This window comes from Talpa occidentalis, unplaced genomic scaffold (assembly GCF_014898055.3).
Source record: "Talpa occidentalis isolate TD23 unplaced genomic scaffold, MPIMG_talOcc4v2.1 talOcc4.15, whole genome shotgun sequence".
Lineage (NCBI taxonomy): Eukaryota > Metazoa > Chordata > Mammalia > Eulipotyphla > Talpidae > Talpa > Talpa occidentalis.
The window spans coordinates 25,335,786-25,353,461 of record NW_023601543.1 but is presented as its reverse complement, the minus strand read 5'-3'; the positions used below and the strand labels follow the sequence as shown (position 1 = coordinate 25,353,461).

Sequence of the window (17,676 nt, the reverse complement as noted above, 5' to 3'; positions counted from 1 at the left end):
AGTTGATTTAAGTACACTGATTCCCAAGCCAGACTTCTTATCTACAGTGCTATAACAATAACAAATTTGTGTTTTTTTTAAATTGCTAAGTTTGTGGTTGTTATAGTCCCCCAAAAGAATTAATACAAAGATATTTAATGATTGATAACAATTGCTTGCTATAATAAGAGTGGGGTGATCACAGAAATCTTGGTTATTAGTCATCTACATTGTCTGTTATGAGATTACTGATGCCACACTAATCTGATCCTTTTGAAAATCAATGCAGTTTGGTAACTTCAGTTCCAATAGAAGCTAGAGTTCTCAAACTTGCCAAAGGACTAGGAAACAGGTAGGGGTGTCTTCCTCTGGGTCTTTGCCCAGATTGCATATGCCAATCAATAAGTCCTTAGAAAATCAAGTACTTAGTGAATTTATTGTAATTTATAAAATATATTGGGATTTATAGAATTATTGAAATTTATAGGTATTATACCTAGCTTCTTTTTTCACCTGTAAATTGGTAGTAGCAATAGTAGCTGCCTAATTTGTTAAACTATAAAATGAACAAGTTACTTAATTACATTGAGCATCAGTTTCATTTGTAAAATAAAAATTATAATGTACCTATTTCATGGGGTTATTGTGAGGGTTAAATATTTCATGTCAAGCTGTTGGCACATAACTACGCACTCCCTCGGTATTACCTGTTGTTGAGCTTTAAAAAAAAAAGATGTGTTGATAAGTTAAAGTATTTCTTACCTACCCCTAAGTCATGACTTTCTGGGGGGTGGGGAATCACTGTAGCTTATCTTGGAACGTTTATATCATATTTTTGTCCCTTTTGTGGGCTCAGATTTAAAAAATACTTGTTGAATTTCCCTGCTATGCCTTTACCCACATCGTTTCTTTTACCCAAATCATCTCACATCCACCCTATGAGGCAGGGATTACTGTTCACACTTTTTACCAAATCAATGTTTATTTATACTAGTACCCATTTTATTGTTATCAGGTTAAAGATACAGTGATACTTAGTTCTTCCCCTAGAATGCTATTTTAGCCTCCTTTTGCAACAGTTGCTTGTTAGAAGGGTGTGTGTGTGTGCCTGTATGTGTGTGCCTGTGTGTGTGTGCATATTAGCCTGATCTATATATAGGCAAGCATGCAGGAAGTCTCATTACTGATTTACTGACTTGTTAATTTTGATGTGCCATATAGAATAGGGCCACTTTGTACTCCAATTTTATTTAATAAAGTGATTCTTTTTCCAGGAAAACCTGTAATTCTTTCAGAATAATTGCTTTGGGGCCTTCATTCTGTCCAAAATATAATTTGTTTTTGTGCATTGTTCTTAGTATTCTATTTATGACAAGTCCAATGTGATGCACACCAACTAGAAAAAGATGGCGGGTGCCCCAAGACATCACATCCAATAATTTTCTATCAAACTGAAATTAGTAGCCAAAACATATTAATTATAATAATATATGTTGTGTACTGTGTTCACAATATGTCAATGTTTTATAGTGTTTCATTTAATCTTCATAACAACTTGATGTCAGTGGGTGTTATTATTAATCCCTTTTTTACAGGTGAAGAATCTGAAGCCAGAGACAAAGCACCTTGTGCAAGTTAACACAACTAGTAATTTGTGGGCAGGATCAGGATTTAAACTCAAGCGTGTGTGAATTCCCCAACCCAGGTCTTGCTGGCAAACAAACCTAGGGTCTGATTCTCCTGGAATAAAACTCTCTTGCCCACACTTAAGGCTTTTGTACTGGATAATGAGAAATGGGGAAATGAGACCTGGGGAAAGTTTTTATTTTTATTTTTTAAATGATATGCTACATGGATTATCCCTATGTGCCCAGTTGTTTATTTTCAAATGACTTTCTAATGCTTTTTGTGATAAGGGATAGCCCAAAGCCTCTGAAACTTTAGTATTCAAACAAATCACTGGGTACCTTCTTAAAAATCAGATTCTGATTCAGCAAGCCTAAGAAAGGGCCTAAGATTCTGCATTTATAATCGCTCCCAGAAGATGGTGGTGCTTTTGGTGTGGGCCCACACTGGGAGGAACAAGTCTACTCCCATTCCATCTGAGCTCTTGTTCCTAACCTTGTGATATCCTCATTATAATGTGGAAGTTCTTCATATCTTTCTGTAAGGTAATAGACATCTTTGCATTAGCTTATTTTCTTAGACCCTAAAAGAGACTCAGATGGGATTAATGGAAACCAGGCATTGAAGCTGAAGAATGGAGGCAGGAAACTCCACCACCCGCCTGCAAACCTCCCTTTTCATACTCAACCATAAAAACCATCTGCCTTGTCTTTCCTATTTCTTTTGTTTCAATCTTTCAGGATATGAATGTGTGAGTGTGAATGCATGCACATTTATGGGTGCCAGTTCTGAGGCTGAGCATACAAAGCCAGAGACAGTCACTGGAATCTACCACCTTCCATCCCTCAAAACTAATTGGGAGCAGTAGAGATTGGGTTTTCTAAATGCCCTGCTGTTGGTGGTGTGAGTCAGCCAGATGAGAGAGAGCAGCTAAAATCTTTGTCATGTTGAATTCTGCCTGACTATACTAGCTGTAGGCATACACCTGTTTTCATAGGTAGTGAGATGGAAGAGTGTATGTGTGTGCAAATGTGTGTGTTGTGGATTGGAGTGGAGGAAGCTGGTGGATAAGAAAGCAAGTCACAAAGATACGGTCATAAATGCGTATAGCCATGTGCTGCTCAATGAAAAGGATACATTGTGAGAAATGTGTCAATAGCTGATTTCATAGTTTTGTGAACATCACAGAGTATAATAACATAAATCTAGATGATACAGCCTACTACACACTTAGGCTGTAAGGTATAGCTTATTGCATCCATTGTTGACCAAAATGTCATTAAACAACACATGACTGTAGATCTAAACATGTAAATATAAATGTGTAATGGAAGTAGAAGGTTGTGATCTTGGTAAACCTGGCTTTAGTTTACTCTCAATTTCTTGGAAAGATCTCCAGAGAGCTTTAGGAAATTTATTCTGCACTAGCAGACAGACTTGGGTTCTGGTTTTGGTTCTGTCAGTAGGTAGTTGTGTTATTTAAGCAGATCATTTCTTCTCTCTGTGCCTCCATTTCTCTGTAGGTGAAATGAGAGGATTAGGTCCTGCCAAGATCCATGCCTGTTTCTCACTATTGACACCATCTTTGCCTTTGCTAAGACAAACAGGTAATGCAACTGCATTGGCTTCAATCATTTAAGTGCCCATGCCAAAACTGGACTACCACATGCAAAAAAAATGAAACTAGACCACTACCTTTCACCGTGCACAAAAATCAACTCAAAATGGATAAAAAGAACTGGACATAAGACCTGAAACCATAAAATATATATTAGAAAATATAGGTAAAACACTACAAGACATACATCACAATAACATCTTTAAAGACTCATTACCCAAAGCAAAGAAAGTCAAGGAAAAGATAAACACCTGGAGTTACAGCAAACTGAAAAGCTTCTGCACAGCAAAAGAGACATTAACCAAAACAGAGAGACAACACACTGATTGGGAAAAAAATCTTTGCACTCCAGTCAACTGATAAGGAACTGATGACAAAGATATACAAAGAACTCACAGGACTCCACAAAAACAAAATAAACAATCCAGTCAAGAAATGGGCAGAAGAACTTAGAAGGCATTTCTCCAAAGAGGAAATGCAAATAGCCAACGGGCATATGAAAAAATGTTCAACATCACTTGTAATCAGCGAAATGCAAATTAAAACCATATTGAGATACCACCTTACACCAGTAAGAATGGCACATATCAAAAAACAAGCAACAACAAATGTTGGCGAGGATGTAGAGAAAAAGGAACTCTCCTACATTGCTGGTGGGAGTGCAAACTGGTCCAACTACTAGGGAAAGCTGTCTGGAGGTTCCTCAGTCTACTAAAAATGGAGCTACCATACGACCCGGCAATTCCACTCCTAGGGATCTACCCAAAGGACACAAAAACATTGATTCAAAAGAACACCTGTACACCTATGTTTATTGCAGCACTATTTACAATAGGTAAAACCTGGAAACAACCTAAATGCCCCAAAATAGATGACTGGACCAAGAAGATGTGGTACATATACACAATGGAATATTACTCAGCAATCAAAAAAGATAACCTCATGCCATTCACAGCAACGTGGATGGAGCTAGAAGGAATTATGCTAGGTGAAATAAGTCAGAAGGAAAAAGAAAAATATCAGATGGTTTCACTTATAGCAGGAATATAGGGGAACCAAATAAGACATCAGTGTGAAAAAATAATAACAGTACAAAACACAACAAAGCAAAAATGGACAATTATAAATCAGAGACATCCTGCAGGGGAGGAGGAGGAAGAGGCATCAAAGGGAGGGAGGGAGGAGCCCAGGGGACTGAGGTGATGGTGCACAGGTGCCTTGGGGAAAGAAATTCTATGGGGACTCAATCTGAGGGGGTGGGGGAAAGCAAATATTGTTTAAAAAATGAACAATAATGTAAAAAATTAAAAAAAATTAAAAAAAATGTGCCCATCCCACAATGGGTGATGGAGCACCAAACCTAGGAAATATGCAAAGTTTCCTTGACCCAGCAAAATGCAATTGTTTGCTTAGCCCCACCAACTTTTTTTTTTTTTAAATGATCTGTTTTTGCTCAGCTGAGCATGATGTCCATGTTTGTTTATGAACCCGTGGCTGAATCATGTAGGAATCATTCTTTGCTAGTAGGATAGTCAGCTGTGCTCACTGGACAAACGGCTTGAAAGAACCATCAATGGAAGGAAAGCTATGTGAATTTTACAACGGATGGCACTCTGGAAACCTTAAATACAAAGCTCTGGATTCATTGCACAGCCTCAGGTTAGCCCTGATCTGTGGTCAAGTAGCTTTAACTTCTGCCTAGAATGAAGCATCATTTCTATCTGCAGGCTGCAAAGTCTGTCCTAACCCTCCCTGAAAGCCTGGAAAATGACCAGGCCTGATGAGTTTGGTGGAAGCCTGGGGCACGAGGTATTTGGAGAGAGAGGTGCTGCCTCTCATATTCTCCACCAGCTAACAGGAGAATTCAGAACAGCTTAGTGTACTCAGCTGAAAACAAGAATTTTTGGCAGAAGTAAAGCAGACAGAAATGTTTTAGTCCCTCTCTACTGATGGAACCGTGGCAAAAGACAAATTAGAATATTTGGAAGCAGGCTGGAGGGAAGTAGCATGACACATTAGAAATATCCATTTGATAATTAAGCACCTGAATGACTCGTAGATTAGAATTTAATATTCTAAGGAGTGAAATGAGATGGCAAAAGTGAAAATGTACTCCAGTGCTCCCAATTCTCTGGTTCTAAGGAATTCTACCCCTGTTTACAAGGAAAATTGTAGGCAATTTTAGGGTACTTCACATCTGAATCAATTTCCTGGACTAATTCTAATTCTAGCCTCAACCAACGCCAAAAGAAAGCGAACACCTGGATGATTTTCTTTCCATTTGTTGCAGAATATCTTTGGGTTCTCTCCTATCCTGCTTCTCCTCCTCCCGACTGCATCTCTAATTTTGTGTCCTAGCTTTCTCTAAGCACTGTGGTTCTGTGTATCATTCTTGTTTCAGCTGTTAATTCTGGAAAGGATGGTGCCATAGGATTATAGCTCTTTTAGCTGGTAGAGGCAGCAGACAGTATCTGGTCCAGATCTGTCTGTTGAAGCCAGGTGTATGTGTATCAACGAAGCTGGGGATTGTGTTGGTTGTGGATCCCTACACTGCTCACCTCCTGGTTTCCCAAGGAACCGTGGGTCAGGACCCACTGCAGCAGCCAGATCCATCCCTAAGAATGGAGCAAAGACCTATACCTTTCAGTTCTTCCTCAAGTATGAAGCTGCCAGTTCTTTCCTACCTGGTCTCTGTTATTATGGGAAAGAATAATTTTCACCTATCTAACAAGAATGAGCACCTTTTCAGATCCTACTTGAGTAATCCTTGTTTCATTCTGTCTCTCAGCAGTAAGCATTACAACAAATTGCCTGATGCAACATAAACAGTTCCACTTAATGCAGAATCTGTTTCTCTCATTTACGGAATTGAAAGGAGGTAATTCATTGTATTCCAGTAGCATAGTAATAAACAGAAAGTTTAACAGAAGAACCTGGATGCTTGGGAAGCACAAATCCAAAGGCTCCCCTCTCTGTTACAGCAGCACAGAGCCCAGATTCTATGAGACAGATCTGGGTCCTTGAAAACACACACGCACACACGCACACACGCACACACACACACACACACGATCACACACACACACACACAGTATATGTGCATATATAGTAAAAGTTTATGAAAGCAGTATCTCCTGGGAACCAAACAGATTTAAAGTGGCATTCCATTTTTCCTTCAACCTTGCAAAGAGAGTGACAGAGGCTCCTCTTAACCCTGTGGGCTTCCTTTATCCCAGGCTAAACATTTGCTTTGAAACCGACTTGCTACTATGGGAATATATTTCCATGTCTTTTGATTTAGACTAAGCAGATTTTCAAGTCTGGATGAAAAGTACTGTTTGACATCATTTATATCCCAGCTTTTTAATTAAGAGTCTAAGGGAAAGAATCATCTGTAGAACACAACAGACAAGGATCATGTGTAGAACACAATTGAGACCATCAGTAGACAAATATGAATGCTGACATATAAACTGGCAATATTTTCTAAATGCTATGAAGGTAAATATACAGCAGTAGATATGTGGGTCTGGTGCCATGTTAATGTAGTAACTATTTCTCATTTGAAATCTAGGGTGACATGCATGATCTTTAAAGGGAGTATTATTGATTAGTCTGTGTCTCATACTCAGATAATAAACTTGGGGAAACTTCAGAGATCGTGTGTTCTCATCTGGTTCCCTGGGTCCATGCTTTTCAAGAGGGAGTGATTACCTTGCTAGCCACTTGGCCATAACCATGCATCTGACCACCGATAGCAGAGCCCAGGTAAGCAATGGAGAAGCGGCCCTTCTCCCAGTTTCATTCTGGGAGGACGATCAGGATCTGTGTATGCAGCTGAGTACCTGTGCTTTTGGGGGTATGATCATCACTGTTTGTCCACGTCTGTGTGTGTGTGTGTGTGTAGGAAGGGGTGTCCACTTTGGAGACGACATCTGACTCCCATAGCGTGTCCTGGTTCCTTGAAGGAAGCTAGGCAAAGGATTCAGGCCATTTCTTAAGTTTGAAGGATACAGCACAGGCAGAAGGTGACTGAAGGCTCTGATCTCTGAGCCCTCAGGAGCCCACCTCTGGGTCTGTGCATCTTAAACTGGCTTTTGGCAAAAGGGCCAGCCAGAGTCCTTCTTCCCAGCCCACTGCCCAGGCCTGTTTGGAAGAGGCCTGGCAGCGGGTTCGTCTGGAGTTTAATACCTACTCTGGGATAGAGTGGATCACTGTCCAGGTGTAGGGGAAAGCTCTGGTTTAGAACATCCTAAGTGGAAAGGATTTTTTTCGTCATTGCCAAGAGCTACTTTGTCTTAACACCCCTGGAGCTTCCCTCCACCGTGTCCAAAAACAATCTGTTGCTGGCTTTCTTCTGCTCCCCACCACCCAAACCCACAGCCAGCCGGCCAGTGCCTCCCAGCCCTCAGCATGCAGGCACCCTTATTCAACCCGCATCTCCTGTGCCTTGGCAGCGCTCCGGCAGAGGACACCGGGCCGCCTATCTACTTACCCGGGCCAAGTGGTTTGTTCGGATCTGCGATCTGCGTCGTCTGGTGTCCGGGAGCCAGGGCTTGTGGTGCGTACAGCCTTACCGGATTGGTCTTCCGCGGCAGCCGCGCGCAAACAGCAGCCGCCTGGGACAACCCCTGGCCTGGAGGCTGCCAGGCGGGTGGGTGGATGAACACAGGGAAAGGGGCGGGGTACAATGGGGACGCTAGTGCTGCTTCCTATCTTGGTTTCTCCCTTTGCTCCTCAGTTATCCCCAAACTTCCTTGTGGCTGGCTGGCCCTGCTCACCTTTCGTCTTCGCCAACCCCCCCACCCCGCCCCCCAAAACTCTTTGCTCTACCGGCGTCTTGTTCTCGTCCGCTTCCCTTGGCTCTCTGACCCAACCTGGGCCCCTTCAGATGCTCGCTCTCCTTTCAGGCAGCTGCGCGCAGGAGCGGAGCCGGGGAAGAAACTGACGCGGGGAAATTGACAGGGGTAGCAGACACCGGAGTGTGAAGGAGAGACCGAGAAGACAGAGGGAGAGGGGGCAGAGGGAGGGGGGAGAGGGGGAGAAGCGAGAGGGGGAGAGAGGGAGGGAGGGAGGAGGGAGGAAGGAGGGAGGAAGAGGGAGAACCGCATCCACACTCTCGCATGCACACAGGCTCACTCGGGCTCCAGCTGCTAGGTAGCGGCTGAGGGGAGCCGCGGCCACCCCTCCGGCTCTTTCCAGACTCGAGGTTTCTGTCCCCTCCTGCAAAATGCTCTATAGCTAGGGGGAGAGAAAAGAAGAGGGGTGGGGAGGGCAAGTCGAGGAAACGCGCCCCCTTTCTCCTCCCCACCCCTAGCTCCAAAAATGTCCAACCCTGAGCCCTTCCTTTTCCCTTCTGTTTGCTTCTGGCTCCGCTTCGCTCAGCTCCTGTTCTGTCTCCCTCCCTTTGGGTGGCTGTGAGCTGCGGAGAACCCGTCGCGGCTGTGATGTGGTGTGTGTGTGTGTGTGTGTGTGTGTGTGTGTGTGTGTGTGTGTGAGAGAGAGAGAGAGAGAGAGAGAGAGAGAGAGAGAGAGAGAGAGAAGGGGGGCGCGGTTGGCAAAAGCACCTCTCACCTCCCCCAGCCTGGGCCCGAGCCTCACACACGCTCCCGGCCGGGGCGGGCGGGGCGGGGCGGGGGAGGCTGGAAGGGGGAGGGAAAGAGGGAGGACGGGGCAGCCCGCAGGGGCAGCAGCTCCTGCTTTCTCTGCAGCTCGGCGGCCAGGGGTGGAAGGAAGCCGCAGCCGCAACCCCAAGTCAGCCCCCGCTGCCCCGTCCCACCGTCGCATCTCTCCCCCCTCGGTACGGAATTTTCTGTTTCCTTCGTTTGCTCTCGCCGAGCCTCCCCCTCCCCTGGGTTGTGGCAGAGGGGGGCAGGGGGCTGAGCGCCGGCGAGGGGAGAGGGGACCGGAGCGCTTCGGGGCGCTGAGGAGCGAAATCCCTCTTTGCCCCTTGGCCTGGCCTGAGAGTCCCCAGCTTTGGACAGTGCCTCCCGCCCACCCCTCTCAGCCCGGGCTCTGGGCTGCAGGTGGCGGGGCTGCGCCGGCAGCCACGGGTCATCCCAGGGGAAGGGGACTTGGAGCCCGTGAGAGCGCGTGTGGGCAGCGGGACTTGGGGACCCGGACGGCGTCTCCAGTGGCTGACCTGGGGTCGTTTTGGCCTGGGCTTCTATTCCTGACTGTCTCGGTAAGCCGGCGCAGGCAGCCGGGAGCGCAGCGCAATTCTTGCATCCGTGCCCGTCTCCCAAGCCCCAGCCTAAATTGAAGGGGGTGGGTGGGGGAGGGGGGCTGGTAGTGCTTGGGTAGGGTAAGGGAGTAAGTTGCTAAGTGGTGGCAGCAGCGACGCTCCGTGTGGTGGCTGGGGCGCGGGTGGGGGAATGGTGTCACTGGACTCTTGGGCGACTCTTTGATCTTTGTGCCTTGGTGTCATGTGAGACACCTCGTCCCTCCTCCTCCTCACCCTTTACTATGGTGCCCAGGATGTGGACCCCCTGGAACCAACTGAATGGCTCCACATCCACCACAAATCTCACACTTCCACTAGCAGGTGCTTAGGGCCCAAGCCCACAACATCTCTTGGCCTGGCTGGGCAGCCACAAAGTGCAGCTTGGTCTTTATTCCCTCTCTCACTCTCTCTCCTGAAAGTGGGGTACGAAGCGTTGCCTTTCTGAACACTGGGCCAAAACCCTTTTCCCTACGCATTCTCAGACCAAGCCAGAACTCAGAGAAAGCCCCGCAGTACTTTCCACCCTGGCCTTAACCTCAGGCACATACTTCCAGCCTCAGTCACGAGCTCCAGAGTCAGAACTTTGTGCTCTGGCTAAATAGCCGAGTGTTGCCATTGCCTCATGGGAAAGCTAGCGCAGTTAGCTTTAGCGGGGCCCCTAGCAACAATTCCTGGCTATCCTAGGACAATCCCCAGGACACCAAGCAACACATGTCTCTTGCTCTGAGTCCCTCTCACCCTCAGGTGTCTTATATTCTGGAGAGCATTCAGCTCTTGTATGGGAGCAAGGCATTGAAGACAAGTATTGCTTTGGAGGGTGAAACGTCAGTGTTTGTGTGTGTGAGCGGGAGGGGTAGCGCTTCCCAGTCCATTTTATTTAAACAGTTCGGAGAAATGTTTCTAAAGTGATGGTCCGTGGTGTAGATGAAAAAGAAAATTCACCTGATTCTGGAACTTCTCTGTCTATTCCCATTCAGAGGCAATTGTACTTAGGCCTGTAAGCTTGAAAATACATACAGCTTCCCAAGCAAAGGAGCCAATGTTGTGTTTTAGCTGGTGCCTCCTTCAGCTTGAGGGGTGTGAGCAGGATGTGTGGCTTTGGATAAGCCTTTGGGTCATCTCCAGTTTTCTGGTCAGAGTAGTCAGTTGAGGCTCTACACCGAGCCTAGGATGCAATCAGGAACAGTACTCAGAGAGTAAGAAAGTCCTATTATTGTGAGCTGTCTTTTTATTTTTAAAAGATTTGTTTTCATTTATTTATGTATGCAAGAGCTGGGGTGTAGGCCAGAGGTGTGGGACATGAGAGGATTCACCAGAGACAGAGTGGGGAGCAGAACAGGCAGATCTAATGAAATACACTGCTAAGGTGAGCAGTGGGCGAGACAGGAGAGGTCTGCTGCGCCATGTGGGTCAGCTGCCTGGCCAGGGTTGAACTCATGCTGCAGTGGCTGCCTATAGCTTGATAGGCTGCGTCTTAACCCCTTGCACCACCAGGGAGGCCCCTGTCAACTGTCTTTTTAAAAGGCCCTATATACAGTGCAATTGTCTTTAACACATAGGGCTCATGGGTATTTTTGAATTTTGGTGCTTTCCTAGTAGATGGAGGATAAGATCCCAGTTTTTCTACTGACTTCTGCCCTACCGTGCTAAGAAATCAAGGACATACAAAGCAAAACCCTTCCCAATGTTAAAAGCACCATGCAAATGTTAGGCATTACAATACAAATCCAGGACAAATGTACTGGACAGTGACCCAGTGAAAATGAGTTGACAGGCAGGAGCTCGAGTTTGCATAGGCTGCTTCTCAGCCTTGGAGCTGGGTGGTTCATCATCTCTGTGAAAATGAAAATATTCAGGTTTCCCCTTTGGTGGCTGAGAGTGTACGTTTGCTTGTATGCTCTCCCATCATATCTGCAAAGTGGTTCAAAGCCAAAGATGGAAATGATTGTGAATAATTTAAGTGCAGATCCCCCTAGTTTCTCAGACAGGTATAGTCATATGGCCTGGCGTATTCAAACACCATCGAGATTTGGCTATCAAAATGCAGAGACTTACACATATAGGGGCACTCTTTTTTCTCTACTCTTCTTACAGCTTTGAGCATAGTGATAAGTGACATATACATCAGAGTTTAGTGTAATATCTTAGGCAAAGAGAGATTGATAAGAGGAAAGGCATTTTCTTTTCCCCATTAATCAGGGTTTCTCAACCTGGACACTATTGACATTTTGGGGCAGTTGATTTCTCACTGTCCAAGACTGGCCTATGCATTATAGGCTGTTTAGCAGCATCCCTGGCCTCTAGCTACTAGATGCCAGTAACACTTCCCCGCCCCCTTGTGACAACCAAAAATGTCTCCAGACATTGCCAGATGTCCCCTAGGGGACAAAATCATCACCCTCCTCATTGAAAAGCACTACCATTTAAAGTAGTGTCACATTTTAAAGATCATATTTTACCCACATGACTTGTTCAGACTTTGTATTGAATAGAATCTCATAAAATGGAATATTTTATGAGGAATCAGCATAAAAAGAAGTCCTCACTAATTGGCTTTTAAATTAATTATTATTATTTTTTTTTTTTTGTGGGACCCTCGCCGGTGGCTGGGGATCGAACTGGTGCTGCAGAGACTGCAGGCAGCCTTGCAACCCAGCGCTCAACGGCTGCGCCACCAGGGGAGGCCCTAAATTAATTATTTTTATCGAGGCAACATTTACTTACATGATTGCTACTATTTTGGAAGTATGGATCTGTCATACAACCCAGTAATTCCACTCCTAGGCTTCTACCTGAGAAATTCAAAAATATTAATTTGAAAGGAAACTTGCACTTCCATGGTTATTGCAGCACTGTTTACAGTAGCCAAACTATGGAAACAATTTAGGTGCTCCAAAGCAGATGAGTGGCTCAAGAAGATGTCCTATATATATATATATATATATATATATATATATATATATACACCATGGAATATTATTCAGCAATCAAAAAATTTTTCTGATGATCTGGAAGTTTTATCATTTTATCATGCCATTTGCTGCAACATGGATGGAGCTGGAAGGAATAATGCTCAATGAAATGTCAGAAGGGGAAAGATAAATACTGGATGGTTTCATTTATATGTGGAATACAGAGAGACCAAACTAAGGGTCAAATGGTTGAGTTCATTGTTATAATCACTGCTACCTCCCTATTACCATCTAACATTTATTGAACAGTCACTATCAGAAGGGTGTTCATTATAGGAAAGATCTATAAGGCATAATTCCAGCCTTCAGTACACTGAGAAACTATCAAGCTATGCCCTCAAAAGTTACAGATTTTCATGGATAACCAGTGTCTGGATTGAATCCAACCAGTGACTTATTCTGTGAGATTCTGTCTTAGGGAGATTGCTCTTTGTCTTTCTTGCATAGAATATTTTGTGGATTCTCTATAAATGGCACTTGTGACATAACACTGTATCCAGCATTGAAATGACCACATCACAAAGATTTTAACAAACTGAGCAGTTTGCAAGCAGGTTTTTGTTTACAACAGAAAGGGCTTTAATTTACTTGCATGTTAGACAAATACTCAAAAATGTCAAAGGCAAAGGCAATGGAGTAGAATGTAAGAAGAGATGGTGCTTAAAATACTGTGGAGTGTTGAAAAATGTCTTGGTGTGATTGTGGGTTTTAACACTCAGCAGCATCTCTGCCCCAGGAAGTCAAGCAACACTATTGTGAGTTGTAGGATCCTGATTAGGAATTCTGCAGAGGATAATGCAGAAAGAAATGTGGAGTATCTGTTCAAATCAGCTGAGTAAGCTCCTGCCTTAGAAAATAAATTTCCAGTGAGCCAGAACTACATCAGTGTCACTTACTTTGAATAACTCCTAGTCCAATACCAGGAGTTATTATAAAGACCATCATATGGATCAGCAATCAGTGCATTCAAATTCTGAGTAACATTCATAAATTATGATTCTCTGGTGAAGGATTTTTATTTATTTGAATAAAAGTTTTACCTTTGTTGGGGCCATGAGTGGCTATTAGTAGTTAGACACATGTTTCATTTTATAAAAGTATGTTTCAACTCTTTTTTGTCCACTTTTTAAAAATACATTTTTTCAAATTATATTGATTGATGTAAAGTAGGTTTACATTTTTGTATCTGCTCCTGAGGTTATAGGTTAAAACCTTTACAAATGTGTACTTTCACACCCTGCCCACCACTACTCCCCCAGCAACCCTCCACCATGCTCCATCGGGTCAATTCCCTTTCCCCTCAATGTCACCTCACCACCTACCCCCTCTGGTTGCCTCAGTTTTGCAGTCAGATGTCAAGAGTTTATTATTGGTTTGGTTTTGACTGACCCTTTGTATGTTTCTCTATATTCCACATATAAGCGAGACCATCCCATCTTTGTCTTTCTCCTTCTGACTTATTTGGATCAGTGTCCCTGTAATCAATGCACAAGGCCTTGAATTAATTAATGGTTAATCTTAATACAAGATGTGTAAATAACCATACGTTATGGATGAGCTGAGCACATTGCTGTGCTTACCATTAATGCAAATACAACTGGACCTGACCCTGGACAAATTTATCAAGTGAAATTACAGAATATTACAGCACATTGGGCCAGTGAGAAGGACCTTGCCTGAGGTTCTATCCTTGTGACGTCAAGTCATGTTGCTCTGTGGCTGATTCACACTGTAGCCAAAGGAAAGTCAGGTTTAGGTTTTCTTCTGCCAGATCCCCCCTTAGCTTATTAAATCTGTCCTCACAAAATGATATGATTTGCTCCGATCAAAATATCACCGCGTTCTCTCTTCCGGAGTAGCTCTATCTTCAGACATTCCTCCAATTGTGAAATTTAAAAAAAAAAAAAAAAACAAGCTCTATCCAAACTATAAAACCAATCCTTGAGAACCTAGCTCTGAGGCATCTAAGGGGGAGGGGAGAGGAGAAGAGAGAAATGAGAAGGTGCTGGGAGAGCACTATGGACTGTGGTGGAGGACTGTGGGTGCTTTGGTGGTGGGAGAGCTGCGGTGACCACACCTGAGGGGGGAAATCCTATCTTGTCAAAATATTAACAGAGATGTAAGACAATGGCCCTTCATTAATTAAAAAAAAAATCTAGCTTCTTAGTAAAGAAAGTTAAAATCTGAGGGATAAAGACTTCCTGGGACTTCCCAAATCACCACAATTACAGGTGATTTTGTCAGGCCCCATCAATCTGTGGGCCCAGGGAGTAGGACAGAGAAAGATGATTTCTCCTGCATTTTCAAGAATGGTAAATTTTTTCTTTTATTTCAGTGAGGGCTTGATGCAACCATAAAATTTTCATTGGAGTATTTTTCTCTGGAGGGAGGGTATGCTGGTGAGGACTATGGTGAACTGTGCTTTACTCCTTAAAAATCATTATTGAAGTGACATATTGCATTATAACATGTGTCAGATGTGCACCATTGAGTTCACCACCAAAAGTCCAAGTCTATCCTTCACCATACAATTTTCCCCTTTGTCCTGATTTCCCCACTCCCTTCTCCCGTCCCATCTGGTAACCGTAAATTGGGTTTATAGTCTAATTTTTTTTGTTTTATTTAGTTCATCAGTTTGTCTTCTCTATATACCACATATGAGTGAAATCATGTGGTATTTTCTTTGTCTGGCTTATTTCAATGAGCATAATACCCTCTGGGTTCATCCATGTTGCAAATGGCAGGATTTCATTCCCTTTAGAGTTCGATAATATTCTCTTTTGTGTATATATTATCACATCTTCTTTATCCATTTGTCAGTCAGTGGGCACTTGGGTTCTTTCCAGTCCTTGCTATGTAAATATTGCTGCAGTGAGCATGAGGGTGCATAGCTCTCTTCGGATCAGTGTTTTGGTCTGTTTCGGGTAAATATCCAGAAATGGGATCACTGGATCGTATGGGATTTCTATTTTTAATTTTTCTGAGGAATCTCCATACTGCTTTGCATGATGGCTGCACCCATTTACATTCCCACCAACAGTATAGAAGGGTTCCCTTGTCTCCACATCCTTTCCAACTGTTATTTCTGCCTTTTGGATAATAGCCATTCTCACAGGTGTGAGGTGATATCTCAATGTTGTTTTTATTTGCATTCCTCTAATAATAAGAGGTAAACATCTTTATATGTGCCAATTGGTCCTTTTTATTGGGGACTCCACCATGTTATCTCCTGTCTCCTTTTCTAGGGGTACCTATCCATTATCTTCTAAACATCTCAAAGACTCTCCCATCTTATAAAAAAAAGGGAAAACCAACCTCCCCGGACACCCACCCACCATGTCCTATCAATTATTCTCTCCTTTCATTTCCACTATTTTTGCCAAATATTTTGAACTGTATACTGGATGTCCTCATTTCCTTACCTCCTTCTCACTCCTCAGCGCAGTCATTCCAACTAAAATCAAGGAATCTCTGACCACCATATCATCAACCCTAGTGGCCACTTTGTGCCCTTCTTAGCAGCATCAATTATTTGATTACTGCCTCTTGAAATATTTATCACTTGGTTACCATTTCAACTATTGGAATGTCACATTATTCTGATGTTTCTCCTAATTCTCCAGTATTCTCAGCCTCATTTGGTAGCCTGTGTTTCACAGCCTGATCTATAAATGGTGAAGGACTCCACAATTCACCCCTCATCCACCAAAAGTCTAGCAAAAGTCTTCTATTTTTACTCTCCCCAGGTCATATCATGAATCACATGGCTTTAAATATCGTCTATTTGGTGACAACTTCTGAACCTTATCACCAACATTTTTTTTTAAGATTTATTTATTTATGCATAAAAGAACTGGGGTACAGGCCAGAGGTGTGGGGGGTGAGAGGATTCACCAGAGACAGAGCTGGGAGCAGAACAGGCAGACTGACTGAAATACACTACTGAGGGGAGCAGCGGGCGAGTCAGAAGAGGTCTGCTGTGCCATGTGGGGACCTCCCAGGCTGGGGATCGAACTCGTGCTTCAGTGACTGTGGATAGGCTTCACGGGTTGCGTCTTAGCCCCTTGGGCCACCAGGGAGGCCCCCTTATCTCCAACTTTGCCCTCTCTTTGGGGCTTCAGATTTATCTGACCAGCTCTCTCTGACATCTCTTGGATGTCACGCAGCCATCTTAAACTCTTTGTATCCTGCCTAAACTCATACTCTGCGCCTCAAATGTGCATGTGTTGCCATTTCTCCATTTCAGTAACATGGTGTCATTATTAGTCTACTTGTTCAAGCCAACTTGGAAGTTATCGTCACCACATCCCTCTTCTTCACCCAAACAGTTAATCCATCACTAACTCTTGTTCATTGCATTTCTTAACTATCTGAGGATTCCGTCCTCTTCTCTACATCTTGTGACTGCCTTATTATAGGTCACCATTGATTTTGCCCTAATTTCAATACCATAACACTGCTTAGCAAAATGAATGCGTAGATGGGGAAGGGAGATGGCTAACTTACCTAGGATATTGCCAGGTGGGTGTGATAGAAGTTTAGTGAATTCAGAGAGCTTGGATGAGCTGGGTCATTGAATACGAGCTTGATAGAAAAGTGGATGCAGGCAGAGGCTATGGATAGGGTGAAAAAGAGGGATTAATTGTCAGGTGGTCCCAATGAGAACTTCATTGTCTTGAGAATGAGAGAGTGCTTGTACAGGATAGGAACTTACAGTCAGAGAGTGGGATCATAAAGTGTGATTTCAGAGAAGTAGTTTCTGGTACTGGCAGTCAATGGCATGGATGTGAGAGGAGTTGGATGAAGTATAGGGAGAAAGAGAAGATAATTGGAAATAGAACTGAAGGGTCAGAGTGTTGGTTGTATCGCTCATATAGCCATGCATGTCACCCAAGGTAATAGCAGAATTTACCATGTAGGGGAAGCTTAGGACCTAATGTTTTTAATGAATGGCAGAGATGGAGATGGTGGTGAAAAAGTGAATGGGAAGTTAGTGTATGATAACACGAATGGTTAAAAGACTATTTAAATGGAGTGAGCCTCAAAGTAGCAGGGATTATTATAGAATCTAGATCTGAATTACTTGAGCTGGAATTTTGACTCCACCAAGTAGTGACTGTCAAGTTACTAAATCTCTTTGCCTGTTTTTTTTTTTTCTGTAAAATGGGTATGATGCCTCATTGGCTTATTAGGATAAGATGGGTTAATAGCTGAAGAGTATTTAGAAAAGTCCCTGCCCATAGTAAATCATCATATAT

General features: G+C 43.6%; 1 protein-coding gene across 1 annotated transcript in view; it reads right to left on the bottom strand.

Annotated features, from left to right (window-relative positions):
• Positions 1-8,268, bottom strand: part of TRPC5 (transient receptor potential cation channel subfamily C member 5) — a 237,405-nt gene extending 229,137 nt beyond the window's left edge. The window contains exon 1 of the mRNA XM_037512058.2: positions 7,719-8,268. The gene's annotated coding sequence lies outside the window, so the exon portion shown is untranslated. The remainder of the gene's footprint in view (positions 1-7,718) is intronic.
• Positions 8,269-17,676: the final 9,408 nt, after the last annotated feature.